The sequence below is a fragment of the Marmota marmota genome, unplaced genomic scaffold (genome assembly GCF_001458135.2).
Source record: "Marmota marmota marmota unplaced genomic scaffold, marMar, whole genome shotgun sequence".
Lineage (NCBI taxonomy): Eukaryota > Metazoa > Chordata > Mammalia > Rodentia > Sciuridae > Marmota > Marmota marmota.
The window spans coordinates 10650089-10665577 of NW_025999961.1; positions in this window are offsets into that span (position 1 = coordinate 10650089).

Sequence of the window (15489 nt, forward strand, 5' to 3'; positions counted from 1 at the left end):
TTTGTGGCAACTTGAAATTAAGATGATGTATAATAAAGAAAAACGACTGGGATTTAGTTAAACCTGAGCATGAATTCTGGCTGTGCATCTTACCTGTACTTTGGAGAAATAATTTCTCTGAGCTTCAGCTTCCTCATCTTTAAAATGGACATACATATCTGACAAGGCTGTAATAAGTTATAAACACAAACATTCACGAGTGTGTGTTTGGTATGCATGTTCCGTAAATTAGATGTTACTTACATTCTACACAGACATCTCATAATTCACTCTTTTTTTAATTCATTTATGAATTAATGAGTACCTACTATGTTTCAGACTGAACTAAGAATAGGATTGGGAATATTTCTGTGATATTTCTGTCATATTTCCTTTGATAGTTCTTATACCCTTCTTTGTACTTTTGTTCTGATCCGAAAGTTTTTGTCATCTATCTGAAAACTCTACAATTGTAGACTCACTAAGGAAAGTTACATGCATCTTCTTCCTCTAAAACTTGTGGAAAATTACTCAAAGTAAGTCTCAATGCAGATTTCATATACATTTTTTATATTAATGACAATTTTAATTTTTTATTTGGTTTTACTGTTAGATAAAAATTTCTTAGAGGATAGAGCCCATATCTTATCATGACTGTATCTACTACTAAAAAATAGAATATAATACTTAATGCAAATACTATTCTTAGGTGTTTTAAAGCTTATACTTACATTTCACCAAATATATATTACAGAGATATCTATTAAGACTGTTTAAAAATGGTAGAAATAAAAATATATAAAAATAATTGCTAAAATTTTATTTAAGCAGAAAAGAAATTTCTATGGGAAAAAAAAATGGTTAGATTGCAACCTAGTGCTCATAGCCTCACTAATTAGTGTTTGAGATAATAAATTCCATAAGAGTTCAGAGTGAAAAAAACATCACTGTGGACTACTCCATTTAAGGGAAATTTCCATGGAGAGTTCAGCTTTAATGAGAGGAGAGAAAAGGCAAGGACATTACAGGTGGAAGGAATGAAGTAAGCAATGGAGTAGAGCCAGCAAACTAGCATATTTTATGGGGACGGTATTAGATCAATTTTCTAAAGTAAAAAATTCACTTAGGAAAGTAACAAATGATAAATTTGGAGACATACAGACCGGTTTAGAAGAGATTTGAAGGCCAGTATTTCAGAGGAGCTGCATAATTTAGGTAGCAGAGTCATGGCAGTTGATTCAGGAGGTAGGGAGGTGTGTAGCATTGTTTAGTCTTATTGTGAGTTAAAGGAATTTCTAGTAGGAGACATCAATTAAAAGTCAATTGAAATCATCTTCTGATGAAACAATGAGGGTCAGAACTAGAGTTTCAGTATATTATATAGTCTGCAAGTGAATCTATTTATTTTTGATGTCAAAGTTATTGCAGTATATTCAAATAAAATGAGATTTTGGAAATGTTTATATTTTCTATAATTATATTCTGTTTGGTTTATTTTCAAAAGATACCTGAAGCAGACTGAATTGCATTCATGTAACTAGATGCAGATTTTATTTTGATAATAATTGTTTTAGGTAAATAACATTTGTATTTATATTAATTAAACCTATGAATTATTATTAAACTATGGACAACAGAAAATGATTGGACTATTTCTGCTTTTATAATATTTATGTTTTTGAGGCAGTCAAATTTATCAATATGATATTAAAAATACTGTGTTATAGATTATAAAAGCAAGAAAAAATGGAGTAACATCAGTTCCTAGCACTTAAAATGGAGTCAGTAGACCCATTAATCAGATATCAGACACATTAGCAGCTTGAGCTTTGCAACAGGCTGACTGAATACGAGCTGAACTTTAGACTATGTCAAATGACAGTTTCCTGAAATATTGTTTGTTAACCTCTGCTGATTGTATGTACAAGGAGCCCCTTTTCTCTCAAATTACCCAGAGACTAAGTCTGTACCCAGTCTCCTTCTGAGAAGACAATTTAACTTTTGTTGGCACCAATCATAAATCCTAAAAAGAGATGTAATTTCCAATCCCCTTGCTTTGTAAAGCTATAAATGCAACTGCCATTTTGTAAAACCTCAGAGAATATTTTCAAGACTGCTTGAATCTGCATTTTCTCAGTCTACAGTCCTAACTAGCCCCAAATAAGTGTAATTTTCATCGCTCTTGACTAGGTTGTCTTTATGCTTGGTCAACATTTACAATCTTGATATTGCCTTCATTTAGCACATTATCTGGTTTTCACTGCCTTTGTTAAAACTCAGAAAACTATAGCCCAAAGGGTATGTATGTGTATTTATGTCTGTCTCTCTCTCCCTCCCTCCCTCTCTTTCTCTCTTTCCCTCTTTCTGTCTCCTCTCCCCTCTCTCTCTCTCTCTCTCTCTCTCTCTTAGAATATATATGTATTCCAAGCACCCTTGAATTAAAACTAATTGGAAGACCGTAGAAGCTGTCCAAGACCAAAGACTTTCTATGTTTATTTTTTATTTCCTTCCCTGATTACAGGAAGGAGGCTCTCATGGAGTTTCCTTCTTCCTCAAAATAACTATCAAAGATTTCTAAAAGTACTGCAATGGTCCTACATGACCTCTCTGGAAATAAATAACTAGTAAAAATTAACCAACACAAGAAAGTAGGGTCACAAAGGGTCCATAAGCCCTGTAGACTTTTCCTCTATTTTTCCAAGGGCAACTCTGAGAGACTACTTGGGAGATTGTATGTCCATAATAGGAAAGCTTCCATTCCAGTAATGTTTTGCTCTGGATTTTCAAATTCAAGTCGTGCACAAAATGTTGTTTGCTCTATTTCAATCAGTTTCCAAGAGAATAATTTAATGCTAATTTCTATCTCCTGGATCCATTCTCCTTCCCTAAAATCATTTACAACCCCTCAAAATTGCCTACATTTCTCCTCCTTTCTTTCTTCTATGTAAAATTAATAGAAGCACATGAACCTCTCTGGGTTATTGGGTAATCCCCTCTATGATTACACTCACATACTTTAAACAAAGTATGTGTTTATCTTCTGGTGTTTTACCAGAGATGTTTATTCAAGTTAACCTTGAGAGATCCAAGGGATATTTTGCCACTACTGCTACACTCTATGAAACATTTTAGAAATGTCCATTTTCTTAGTCTTAAAAAAATAAAACTTAATTGGGAGGCAGTTAATCTTTGATAAATGCTATGCTTTGGATCCCTATATAAATAATATAAACAATAAAAATGTAAATAGTAAAAATAAAAGGTGAAAAGACACATACATTTAGCCAATCAGAAACTGCCCATCTGGCCATGGAGATATATATATTTTAGCGTTTGTTGGACACAGTACCTTTATTTTACTTATTCATTTAATGCGGTGCCAAGGACCAAACCAGCACCTCGCAGGTGCGAAGCCAGCACTCTACCACTGAGCCACAACCCCAACCCCTGGCCATGGATCTTTAAAAAGAAATTGTTCATTGGATCATACATAAATAAGGCAAATGCTTAGCATTAACAAATCAAGTAATTTTTTTTTACTTTGCTTCCACTTTATTTTATAAAAGTTTATTGCTTGTCTAAAGTTCTCCTTTTAGCACTATTCATTGTATATTTCCTTATAATTAAAGAAGAGGGTTTAAAATTCACAAATATGGAGTTGAGAGAACTACTTCAGTGGAATATTTGTTTCATGACTTGCGGGAAGCATGGGTTTGATCCCCAGGAGATATATATGTATTTATAAAATATATATGTATTTATAAAATAAAATGCATATTTTTTGTAAATATGTATTTATGTCTTTCCTATATTTTGAATATTTAGAATAAAAAAATAGATTTGCATAATTCTAATTTTTTTCAAGGCAATAATATATTTTTTACCCTGTGTGACATGTATACTTAGACTTAGGTCTTTCTAGGTAGATGACAAGGAAAACTATCATTTTGGGAGAGTTTGATTTTAATCTTCGATTACTATTATTTTTTGACCATTGGCTGGCTAATACTGAATTCCATTAGGCAATTGAATTTCCATATACATATTTATTTGATTTTGATTATTAAGATGTGACTAATGAGTGGCCACTTCCAACTCTTCTCTGAATTAAAGACATTAAATATTTTCTCAGTTTAAGATTTCCCAAGAAATAATGATAGAAGTTAAAATTTTAAAAATAGTATGAATACTAAAATCTTTTTTTTTTTTTAATTTTTTATTGTGGGTTGTTCAAAACGTTACAAATTTCTTGGCATATCCTTAGCATTGATGTTTAAATTTTGTCTTGGTTGTTCAATATCTTTTCTATTGATTTTGGAGTTTATTTCATCTTTATACATTCTGTTTGGGGAAATACTCTGCCTTCATTATTAAGCATATTCTATTTCTTCTGTTTCATCTTTTTTTATTTCTGTTAGAAAATTTTGTTTATTTATTTTTTTAATTTTTTTTTTAGTTGCGCATGAATACAATGCCTTTAATTAATTTATTTATTTTTATGTGGTGCAGGGGATCAAGCCCTGTGCCTCAGGCATGCTAGGCAAGTGCTCTACCACTGAGCCACAACCCCAGCCCCCAAAATTTAGTTTTTAATAAAACTTTTGTGTTAACTATAGTCATGCCTTTCTTTCTTATTCCTATCCAGTAGACACAATTATTTTTAAGAATCAAGAAACATCGTTGGAATCCCAATTTGTTTTATATACTGAAAGTCTTATCTGATATCAAGAGAGAGGAGTAACTTGGTCAGCACAGATGAATTGGAAATGAACAATACCCCAAAGGTTTTATTTCATATTACACTCTGACAGAGAAAACTCACTTTCATAGTCTTTTAGTCAAACAGTGCAAGAGAGCAAGCTCAACCACATTGCTAGGTAAGGACTTGAGTAGGACTGAGTTAATTTCTGGAGAAAGAAACATGGCAGCTCTGGTCACTGCATGGGACTGCTTTGTTTTCCCAGAGGCAATATAAACAGGTCACTGCAACAGAATTGACAAAATGCAACTGATAAATATGAAATGACAACACATTTTTGGATTCTGGAGGCTCAGGTTGGATATATAGATATATTAGTGAATATGAATACTGGAACCATTCTATACCATATACATATTTAGATCTGTATCTCTCAATGTTGTAGCATCAGGGTCATAGCCAGTTTTCTCATTCAGAAAGCTAAGTTGAAATGCTATTTCTCATAAACTTTTCTACGATTAGGACTTTTAAATGTCATTCATTGACTAAAGAACTTTCATACTCAAGATTGAGGGCAACTGACATTGGCTTTGTCATTATGTCACTGGAACCATTCTTACTATAAGGTAGATGTATTTTTCTGTCATTCCTGTACCTAACTATTACCTATCATCTGTTTATAATTTTGCCTGCCTTTGTCACTTTGGTTCCCTCTCTCCTCTCCCCTCCCCCTCTCTCTCTTTCTCTCTCTCCCCCCATCCCGCTCCCTCTTTTTCTTTTCTTCTTTTTCTTTATTTCCATATCCCACAGTTCTGAATGTATATTACTTAACTTTTTTAAATGATAAAAGCAGAAGCTTCACAAAGTGAATTCTTTAATGAAGAGTATAAAGATAGGAAGACATTTGAGAGCTGACAGTCAATCTAAATCTGTGTAATTTCAAAACTAGTTTTTTTTTCTTATCTTCCTACTGTTTTACTGACACTAAAAATAGAACATGAGTATGATTAAATTAGCTTTATTTATTTATTTTTTATTTTCTAAATCAGAAAGTATATACGTTTGTTAGGCTTGCCATAATAAAATACAGGAGACTAAGGGGCTTAAACAACAGAACTTCATTGCTCACAATCCTGGAGCCTGGAAGTACAAGATCAGAGTGGTTTCATTCTGGGTCCTTTTCCTGGTTTACAGCTGGATGCTTTCCTGCTGTGTCCTCACATGGTCATTCCTCTGTGTACTTCCCTGGTGTTCTTTTATATGCACAAACTTGCTCTTTTGATAAGAACATCTGTAAGACTGGATTAGGATCCATGTAATGGCTTCACTTTAACTTAGAATTCCTGTCTCAATATAAGTCACATGCTATTGTATTCAGGGTTAGGATTTCAAAATACTAATTGTAGAGATAATCAATACATATCTTGAAATACTGTTACAAAAAAAATATACGGGATACTTGGCATAGTGTCTCATTCATGATAGCATGTTTATTAAATGTGCACACTATATCACTGTCAACATACATATTTCCTTACTCTTATATCTGGGTGATAATGTGAGAGAAAAAGCTAAAAATTATTATGAGTGTCTTCACTGTGTTTTTGTAAGCAAGACATTCTTTTTTCATGAAGAACATATTTGGACATAATCTACTGACTCTTCCCTAAAACTGTGAAAACATTTTTAAACAGCTCCAATTTAAACACTTTAGTTCCATTTAGCTTTCATGAAGCTCTTGTTCATGCATCATTGATTTATGGACAGTTGTCACAAACAGGATAGGCCCATATGTTAAAAGCACTTGGCAGTTTTTGTGACTGCCCTCAATCAGATTCAGCAGATTAATGATTGTTGTAATATGCCATTCCGATTGTCAACTATATGGTCTTAACTCTCCCCCATTTCAGCTTTGTCTCTTAATCTAAATCATTAATCTCCTTAGGACTTAGAGCCTCCTTTTAGGCATATTGTTCTGCATTCAACTTGTACCTCATTTATAATATCCATTTTCAAGCATAATTTCTGTAGCAAAGAATTCTTATTGATTAATGTGTTTGTCTATTGTTATATGGGCTCACATTAAATATATTTTACCCATCCAAAATCCCTTGATTCCAGTATTTCAAATTGCTTAACCTTTTATATGTCTTTGTAATGTCCTTCCATGTAAGATCGGGCACAGTGGATTTACTATATTTTCTAGTGCAAATTAAAAACCCATTTGTTCAGCTTCACTTATGCTTAGTGACAGCTCAGTGTATTTTTTATTGTGATGTATACATGAAGGACACAGTCTAAGAACTCACTGCCTTATACTCCATCTGCATTATGAGGTGGAGATAATTGGAGTAATTACTACTGCCTAAGTTTTTATTCCTTTTTTCATTAAAGCTCTTATAATGCCAGGGAAAAGAATAAATAATATCCAATACCTGGCTTTTATTAGTTTCTGTCTTTGTTAAATGTGAATGATGTGAATGGCAATAAGAAAGGCTATAAAAATCATAAATAAAACATTAGCACATTTTTGTAATAGTGCAGGTATAAATGTCACTAATGAAGTAAGAATAAATATGTGATGTTAATTACTCTGGTTTGCTTAACTGTAAAATGTGAAGAGAATTGTACTGCTTGATAAGAAGGAAAACAGGAAAATCAGATATACTTCTATATTGGAATATACTATTTTTTCCCTTTCCAAATAAGATTAGGTTATATTATAGATTATACTGTATATTAGATCATTTTTATAGTGTTATATTTTAAGCACATAAACTCATGTATAGCTATTATTCTTTTACCAGGTCATTAATACATACATGTGTGTGGATTAAAAATAAACATGAACTTTAAGATGATACTAATCTTGGGTTGGGAATGTGGCTCAGTGGTAGAGCGCTCACCTAGCATGGGCGGGACCCGAGTTTGATTCTCAGCACCACATAAAAATAAAGGCATTGTGTTGTGTCCATTTATTAAAAAAAAAAAAAAGATTCTCTCTCTCTCTCTCTCTCTCTCTCTCTCTCTCTCTCTTAAAAAATGATACGAATCTCTACACAAAGGAGTTTATATAATAGATAAGAGTGCATGGGCAATTAGAACTGATTTGGTAATGTTCTATTTATTTTTAAATAGGAGGTGGGTACATAGATACAACTGGATTCATTTTTTACAATTTAATATCTTAAATATTTTATAATAAATACATAAAATATATCTTTGGATACATTATTTTTTCACACACATTAAATAAGAATTTAATTTTCATGGGATCAAACATTATAATTGATTTATGTTCATTCTTATTAGTATATTTACCATCATTATTGTTAAAGATATTTGTTCTATGACTTTCATGACTTTTGTTTTTCAAAATACTGTTACCTGTTTTTCATTCTTCGTGTTGAATTAAAACATTAAGAACACAGCATTAAGGTTGAAGTTGTGGCTCAGTGGTAGAGCGCTCACCTAGCACATGAAAGGCCCTGGGTTCAATCCTCAGCACCACATAAAAGTAAATAAATAAAATAAAGGTATTGTGTCTAACTATAACTAAACAATAAATATTTTGAAAAAGAACACAGCATTAAAAATATAAGAAATTAATGTTCACCACTTAGGACCGGACTTATTATATAAAGCAGAACAACATAGTGATAATGTAACAGAACTTAATTTGTACTAGTTCTCATTAAAAAATAGACACAGAATGGTGGGATAAAAGGAAACATTTTCAATCAAATTATATGTCTTTCCACAAAATTTCAATCATTAGAAGAAAATGCATTCACAGCTAATAAAGTTGTAGCTGAAAGAGTATACTGTAGTTCCAAAAGATCAAATACAAAAGAATTAAGAATTACAAATAAATAAAAAATAATTAATATTAATATTTAATATTACTTACTTAGATATGTGGAAAGAATAATACACACTACCATTGTTAAGTTGTGATTGCAAATTAAAACATCAAAGAGTCATTTGCTGTCCAAAAGGATGATAATAGAATGAGCATTAAGCAAATTCATTATACTAGCAATTACTTTTAAAATTCATTCAAAAAACATGGGAATATAATTCATATTTAAAATAAATATATTGTATTTTAAAAAGAAGATCAAATCTTCAGACTTCAACTATAGAGAATAAAAAAAATTCCTAAATTAAATGATACTGGGATAGTCTAGTCTAGGACAAAAAATTAGCAATGGCAAAATTCCTGAAAAAACTTGACTGTTTTCAAATAGGGGAAGGACAATAAAAACTGTGCTACATTCATAACAGGAAATAATGTGTGTTTAAAAATAGATTGAGCAGGTAAAATAATCATTTCTCTTTTAGACTTAGACATGTTTATACATGATATATGCAATTGTATCACTGAAAATAAATAAAATAATTATAAAATCTATGTATGTTTGGTATCACAGAGTTGAATGTTAGGGTCCTCTTAAATTTACAATGAATAGAAATTATGGGAATATGCACTGGAAGGAAAAACTAAAATATATATTCCTATATATTATATTCATTTGTAACTATGAACATCTACTATTTGTCTGATGACAATTTTAAATGAGAATATCATGAAAAATAAATTATGAATCATTACTTTGATAAGAATTTTAAGAAATCGTAAGTCATATACCTTTAATGAAATTTATTGTTTTGAGTAAGAAGTATATAGAAATAAAATAAAATTTATCTTCTAGTTTATTAATATGCAATTTTTATCTCTGTAGGTTGTACACATTCTTTCTCAGACAGTAAATGAGGATTTTTTTTTTCATTTCTTAATCTGATGCTATATGATGGTGATTAACATCTGGGAGTGAAGATGACTGAATTGGCAACTGGAAAACCAAAAGAAGATTCCATTCATGTGTACAAATCAAGTCTTTTGATAATAATTGCAGACATGATGTGAAGTGCTTAGAGCTAGTGAATCATAGTTGGTCTAAAGAAGCTTTTGCTGTGAAAAGCCTTCTTGATTCTCTTAACTTTTAATAAGAGGTGTCTGTAAGAGGGCTCTAGCAAATCAGAAATTTGTAGTAAAGTATCATCACAACATTCTTGATTATTCCTCCCCAAGGCTGAACCCACCTGGCAATTTACTCAGTAAAAATGGACTGAATGGGAAAACGAATAGGACATTTTTGTTATACAGACTTAAATACGCAGAAGAACTTCATTTTTTTATACATCTTTTTACCGAGATATGCATGCAAAAATAAATGATATGATGAGAATGAATTACCCACCTTTGCAAAGGAATAGCTGAGAATCAGAAGGGTCCTGTGTAGAAAGGATTTGACATACTAGAAGCATTCATGTCCTCATTACATCAGTTATTTCTTTTTTAGACAATTAAAATAAGTTTCCATTTATGTTTTTATACAAAATCCTGAAATGATATTTGAAGTTGTTGAGATAGAGGGCCAAGGGGGACAGTGCTACTGAGAGTCTTAAAAAATGACAAGACAAAAATAACTTCGAAATTTTAATAACAAGTATAATTTTAAGCATCAGCCTATCTAGAATAGTGCAGAAACAGAATGAGCTCATCTAAAAGGAAAAAAACGAAATGAAAACTATGAACACTGCATTTTTATCTTATCAAGATATCCACTTAGGATGAAACTCTGTGTGCCTCAAATCTAAAGCACAGAAGTGAAATAAATGATACATAAATAAGACATAATGGTTTGCATACTTAAATCACTGAAATATAATCACAGGGATAAGAGCTTGGATACGATTTAACTCAAGCCCTCAGGAAAATCGGGGCATAGAGAAGTGAGGAGATTTGCAAATTTTTAGGAGAAAAAAGTCAGCCATTATTAGAACAGGGATTAATATAGAGTACCACGATCCCTTTCTTAATAAAATTTTGTTTTTACAAAAAATAAATAAAAAATTTCATTTATTCAATTGAAGAATAAACATTTATTGGGCCTACCTTATTAATCGGATATTTTCTGAAAGGATAGAGGAAAGGACAAGTTCTCTTTTGGGATGCAATTTAGATTCTAATAGGAAGATAAGCAATAACAAAGTCCAAAGACAGGATGAAAAATGATAAATACAATTTATTGTAGCACAATAAAAGGAATAAAATCAGTGAATATGATGTCACTTGAAAAAGTGTTATTTGAACTGGGTTCTGAATGATGAAGCTATCTCATGTAAAGAAATTTGGTGAGAATACTGAATAGAGGGACTTGACATTTTCAAACAGTAAAATGCAGACTGAGTTTGAAATATACAAGCATCAGAGAGGAAAGCAATGTGTTTGCTAAATAACAACCTTGCAGAAGGGTGTTAATAAAAAGAGTGAGAACCATCCAGGGGTCAGATGAGGCAAGATATTCAAAGCCAATAAATAAGCCAGGATTTTATTCTCACAGTAGAAAAAGCTGGTGGCACATTTTAATCAGGGTGCTGTAGTTTTTGACTGCTATGAATGAGCACATTTGATTTGTAGAGAGGCAATAATGGAATCCAAGAAATCAGTTAGAAGACTATTGTTTTAGTTCAGACAATATTAAATGACTCTTTGACTAAACTGCCAGCAGTAAAAATGGGTAATGATTAGATACCCATGGTTTATATTTTGAAGGTATACATTGCAATTCACCAAAACAAGTACAATGTTAGAAATTAGTAGAAAAGAATAATAAAGTGGAGGGTGAGTATATAACTCAGTTGGTGTGTGCCTCATATGTACAAGGCCCTGGGTTAAATCCCCAACACTATACACATACACACACACAAAATAAATAAATAAATAGATAGATAGATAGATAGATAGATAAATAAATAATAAAGTGTATCCCCAGGTTTTGGTTGAGCCACTGTGTGGGTTTGAACATTGTAAAGAACAGAAATGCTTTGCCACAAAAGTCAGAAATTCAAATTAAGACATGTCACATTTAAGAAATAAATGTTAAGCAACATGGGATATCAAGTGGACTGTGGGAAGTATAAGTCTGGAATTTGAGGCACCTTCCAGGTCTGCAACAAATTTGAAGTCATCTGTGTGTGGCAGAGTCATTGACTTGAGGAGATTCACCTACTGAGAGTAAAGATGAATGAGAACCAAACTCTTAGTGTCTCTAACCCAAATCCATGGAAGCAGATTATGTAACAAAAGACACATCCCATGAGATGAGAAGAAAATAAAAAGAATGTGATTCATGGAGATATGAAGTAAAATATGTCAAGGTCAGTTGGCCAACTCCATTACACGTCACAGAGAATCCAAATGAGACTGAAAAAGGGTTATGACTTTTGGATAGGCATATTGCAAGTTACTGCCTACCTTTAAGAGAGGAATTTATAGCAAAGGATAGAGGAATAGTACCTGAAATAACATATAATACCAGTACAAAGTAGGAAAAAACATTGAAACAATTAGAAGGAAAGAAGTTTGAAAATAATTGTTAGTGGATTCATCTGACTTTTAATAACTTTCATGGTTTGAGAAATTTCAATGCATTTTCAATGGAAAATCTTATTGTATATGATTAATCAATCAGAGAAATTTATATAGATGAAAGATTAATGTTGACTGAAATGAAATAAATAGTCCATCTTCATTATATGAAATGAAAATATAGCAAAATGAGGTAATGATTATTTACATGATGAGTAAAATTACCATTACTTTAAAATAATAGATAAGAATACTGTTTCTTTTCCATTTTATTTTTCAATCTATTTTAAAATCTAATGCTTTTGAAAAATTTTGATATCCTAGATAGTAAGAAAGTTATTGTAGAACTCAAGTTACAGTAGAAATGAAATTAATTTTAAGATAGATAGTTATTACTTTTTACCAATTCTGGATATGCTTTAGATGAGTTATTTTCTCCATTATCAGAGAAACACCAAGTTAATTCCCTAACTGATTTGCTGAATTCTTTTGTCTTTTGTGGAAACTTTACATCATTTTTTAAAATCTTCACACTGAGCAAATGTACAAGTATGTCAAATTGTACTGAGATAGCTTAAAAGATACCTCAAAGAATACACATGACTTTAACTTTGTTTTTCAATAAAATAAATAACTGCCTAATTCACTTAGGTAACACTGTTGAGTAAGTAGGTAATATTGTCTGAACCATGAAAATCATGAAGTTGTTACCACTAAAAATCTAATTTTACATTAAAGTAGAACCACAACTAACTGTGTGGATAATTTTATTAAGAGCAATTAATATTTTCATATAATGGTGTTGATTTTATTTCCTATGATAGGCAGTCTTTCTTAGCATATTAGCAGAATTAGATATTGAAGAGGTGGTCATTTATATTAAATATTACACATACAAATTCAAGTATCCCCAATAGTATATACTATGATGTAAGAGATACTTAATGCTATAAAAAGTAATTAATGTGAATTTCTGTTTTATTTGTTTCTATAGAATATGGGGAGACAGTAGTAGTATAGCTGTACAAAAATAAAAATGATAACTATTACCCATGTTTTAGCATTTCACTTTATTATATTAAAAATTATACTTGTGTTGTTTATTTCACTTAAGAATGATTTGGCTTACTTAAAAACAAAAATCCCAGGGTACTTTTTCAACTTAGGGGAAAAACACATTTCTTAGCATTCATTTTTACTGAAACTTACTCAACTTAAATATCTTCAAATGGGTTTGTTATCTGTAACAAATTCATGAGTTAGGGCATAGGTTTTTGAAATGGAAACCTATAAAAGTAAAAGCAGAGAATTGAAATACCAGCTATCAGAAGGTGGAATCCAACTGTTTATAATTGCTTATGAATGCAGAAAGTGAAAAAAAGGAAAAGAAAAAATAAAAGCTTAATATTTCTGATTCATTTTCATGATCCATTGACCAGCTGCTATGAGGAGAATCACTAATGAAGCATGTGGTCTCATGCTGTTGGACTCCACAGCACGAGCCGCGCTTCACCTTATGGTCACATTCTTTCCTTGCTACTAACACCAAAAAGGTCCATGTGTTTTGAACACATTAAAATAAGATACGTACATATTATTCAGCTTTCTTTGAAAATCTCTGTTAGCTACCATACCATTTGTGGGAGTGACAGTGTTCAGTAGAGCATTGTTCTGTGAAATAGAGTACAGAATCACCCAGTGTGAAGAAAAAATGTAAAATCAAAAGTTTTCCAGAAGCTATTATTTAGTAAGGTTTTTGTTAAGAAGTTAATACTAAAAGAGCTCACCTGTAATTTTTGTTTCTTCTTCTGAGCAAAATTGGATTTTGCAAACAATCAAATTGTAGTGTTTATTACATGTTTTTGATGTTCCCATTGCTTATTAGTTTTGTGTACATTTCCTAGCACCATACAAAACTGTGTGGTCTTTGATATTACAGCTTATGATTGAGTGTTGACAGAATAACAATGAGATTTTCTTGCTATGTTATTCTTACAAACATTAAAAATAAAATTCACAAATGTACTTTAAGTTTTGGCATGTCAAAAGTGAACAGCATTGTTTTAAGCCACCTGCTGGTTGCAAGAATTGCTCAGTTGATTTGAGGAGTATAAATATGGAGCTAGTTTTTGTCTCTGCATCTCATTCTGGCCTTGAAGTTAAAGTCTGTGTTTCAAATGCAAAGAATTTGTAGAATTCCCTCCATGAATTCTAGCTCTTTTTAAAAGATGAGAATGTATCTTGTGTTTATCTACTAAGACATGCACTAACTCAGAATATTTAACCTAAGTTAGTAAAGCCATTAAGTTAGCTTTCCTTACATTATTTAGTTTATTATATCATGAGTTTGTTTTATGAATAATAAATTATGCATATAGGGAAATTAGAGAAATTTTAGTAACACAGAAGGCCACACTGCTGGCACAAGCTGACTTCAAATTACACTAAAAGCATTTGCCTGGATATTGTGGATAAAATAACAATTCATTGCAGTTACCAATTTCTACATGAAGCATAATGGTAATTTTTAAAACACTTAGGAATATTTTATTTTTGGTTTCCCTCAGAATGGCTTATTTCAGGCTCCCCAGAAAATAAGATTTGAGGACATGAGATGAGGGGAAGTCACTCTGTGGATACATGGGGGAGATAGACTTGGATGCTATAGCAGTAAAGGATTATTATATTAAAAATTATACTTGTGTTGTTTATTTCACTTAAGTGAAATAAACAAATTGGTTGAAAGGTCAATTTTAGACCTATACAGGATTTTAAGCAAAATCATCAGGCCATTAAACCCCATCAGGGTTATCCACTCAGTACAGGCTTCCAAGAAAAGCAGACATGAGACTTACCCAAGTTGACTTTCATTTGTTAAGACCAACTGCAAGAGAGGGTCATCTCAGCTTGTATTACCCTGTCTGTTGATATCTGTTAACACTATTTTACATGAGTTTAAACAGTTCCAAAATGTCAGTCTATAATTAACTATATAATGTCACCTAAAAATTAGAAAACATCAGAAAGTTTCCATCCATTTAATTAACTAATTTATTAATTTTTAGATGAGCACAATACCTTTATTTTATCTATCTATCTATCTATCTATTTATTTATTTATTTTATGTGATGCTGGCAATTAAACCCAGTACCTCACACATGCTAGGCAAATGCTCTGCCACCAAATGACAACCATAGCCCTTCATATTAAATAATGACAATGACATTGTTAATTTCATTCATTAATTTTATGTGCCATTAAGGATAATGATAACTTACAAATATGCTATGAAATCTTTGAATATTAATACATTATAATATTTTTTTCATTTCTGATTGGAAAGCACACTAAAATGTTTTTGTTGACATTTGA